At 58.6% G+C, this 2,500-nt stretch overlaps 1 non-coding gene across 1 annotated transcript in view; it reads left to right on the top strand.

Annotated features, from left to right (window-relative positions):
• The first annotated feature begins 2,454 nt into the window (after positions 1-2,454).
• LOC126197125 (small subunit ribosomal RNA) overlaps positions 2,455-2,500 on the top strand; it is a 1,909-nt gene continuing 1,863 nt past the window's right edge. The window contains exon 1 of the ribosomal RNA XR_007539523.1: positions 2,455-2,500. This exon is cut by the window's right edge and continues 1,863 nt beyond it. This is a non-coding gene — a ribosomal RNA (small subunit ribosomal RNA).

The raw sequence follows: 2,500 nt of genomic DNA, 5'->3' as shown, positions 1-2,500 counted from the left end.
GTTGCGCCTTAACCTAACCTACGTTGCGCCTTAACCTAACCTACGTTGCGCCTTAACCTAACCTACGTTGCGCCTTAACCTAACCTACGTTGCGCCCTAACCTAACCTACGTTGCGCCCTAACCTAACCTACGTTGCGCCCTAACCTAACCTACGTTGCGCCCTAACCTAACCTACGTTGCGCCCTAACCTAACCTACGTTGCGCCCTAACCTAACCTACGTTGCGCCCTAACCTAACCTACGTTGCGCCCTAACCTAACCTACGTTGCGCCCTAACCTAACCTACGTTGCGCCCTAACCTAACCTACGTTGCGCCCTAACCTAACCTACGTTGGGCCCTAACCTAACCTACGTTGGGCCCTAACCTAACCTACGTTGGGCCCTAACCTAACCTACGTTGGGCCCTAACCTAACCTACGTTGGGCCCTAACCTAACCTACGTTGGGCCCTAACCTAACCTACGTTGGGCCCTAACCTAACCTACGTTGGGCCCTAACCTAACCTACGTTGGGCCCTAACCTAACCTACGTTGGGCCCTAACCTAACCTACGTTGGGCCCTAACCTAACCTACGTTGGGCCCTAACCTAACCTACGTTGGGCCCTAACCTAACCTACGTTGGGCCCTAACCTAACCTACGTTGGGCCCTAACCTAACCTACGTTGGGCCCTAACCTAACCTACGTTGGGCCCTAACCTAACCTACGTTGGGCCCTAACCTAACCTACGTTGGGCCCTAACCTAACCTACGTTGGGCCCTAACCTAACCTACGTTGGGCCCTAACCTAACCTACGTTGGGCCCTAACCTAACCTACGTTGGGCCCTAACCTAACCTACGTTGGGCCCTAACCTAACCTACGTTGGGCCCTAACCTAACCTACGTTGGGCCCTAACCTAACCTACGTTGGGCCCTAACCTAACCTACGTTGGGCCCTAACCTAACCTACGTTGGGCCCTAACCTAACCTACGTTGGGCCCTAACCTAACCTACGTTGGGCCCTAACCTAACCTACGTTGCGCCCTAACCTAACGCACGTTGCGCCCTAACCTAACGCACGTTGCGCCCTAACCTAACCTGTAATTGTTATATGAATTGAAACATTCATGTAGCGTTGCCTAATCGCAACCCTCTCAACATAGGTCAGTGCTCGCACTCTCTGGTGTCCTGCGTATTGATTCATGTTACGGTGCGTACCCTCACAACATCTAGCGAGTGGTGCGTACGTTCCACATGGTCCCGCTATCCACTGTAATGTGTACTGCTGTAAGACTTATATCGCTCCCCTGTCGCCTCTAGTTCGTCAGGCGGGAGTTTGCGTGTTCAATGAGCTTCGCAGCTGTGCAATGGCATTCGCATACGTACGCGGGCCACCTTCCACGTGTTCTCTCGTGCATACGTCGCAGCATGTATGTGGGCTGATGTGGCGTGTCGTGACGCATATCATCCAGGCATGCAAGACCCACTGAATTTGCAAATGTAGATGGACGTCTACGTTTGCTGCCCAAGTTACGCAAATGAACTGGAAATCCGTTGTTGCGCGGTTGTATACGCTGGAGGTGAATCATTGATTGCGACAATCGGTACAGGTATTAACTGGTTGCTTCAGCGACACCCGTCATACCCACGAACGTGAGTGGGCATGTGGGTATGAAGCGATACGCGGCGGTGGCTGGGTGGGACCGTCCCCGGCCGGTGAGGGGGGAGCGCCCGGCGTGCTGGCCGCGCGCTGCGTGGGCGCACGCGCTACAGCCGGCTGGTGGGGGCGCCCAGTGGCAGGCGCGCCGGCCGACGGACGCGGCAGGCGGCGCAGCTGCGCGCCGGCGCACCCAACGCGCGGCGCCGTGCGGCCAAAGTGGGTCCTCGCGGGCCCGGTGCGAAGCGCGGTGGACATCTGCAGTGTGCTGGTCCGATTGAGGACTGTGTGCGTTGAGGATGCGCCGCCGCCCGGCACTCGGCGCCGCGACGCCGTCTGCTGCTCGGTCGCCCCCGCGGTTCTCGCAGGTGGTTTGTATCGCAGCTGTGCGGATGTGTTGGCGCGTGCGCTGTGCTGGGAGAGTTCGCTTTGGCACCCAAGTGGGGCTCTGCCCCTCTGTGGCGCTGGCGTTGGAGCTGCCCGGCCACTGTTTGTGGCCGCGTGTTGTCTCCCGCCGGCAACACCACGACAGCACGCTCCCGGGCCTCTGTCGGCAGCGGCAAGCTCAGTTGGGAGCACGGGTGGTCGCACTGAAAGCGTCTACTCGCCTATCTCCGGGCGATTGCGCCTCTCTCGAACCCGACCAAGTACTTAGGACGGCGCTGCGCGCCGCCGGGACCTGAGAGGGTTTCGAGGTGTATCGTGCAGGGGAGCCCAGCCTCCTCCTGTTTGCGGAATAATTGAGCGGACGCTTGCGTGTTCGCGCCGGCCTCCGGGACACACTCCCGGGCGGCCGGCTGCTCAGCTCTAGTTGACGCAGCTCCCTGGTTGATCCTGCCAGTAGTCATATGCTTGTCTCAAAGATTA

Source organism: Schistocerca nitens, chromosome 7, assembly GCF_023898315.1.
Source record: "Schistocerca nitens isolate TAMUIC-IGC-003100 chromosome 7, iqSchNite1.1, whole genome shotgun sequence".
Classification (NCBI taxonomy): Eukaryota; Metazoa; Arthropoda; class Insecta; order Orthoptera; family Acrididae; genus Schistocerca; species Schistocerca nitens.
The sequence above is the reverse complement of the archived record's forward strand: the minus strand, read 5'-3'. Positions and strand labels throughout refer to the sequence as shown.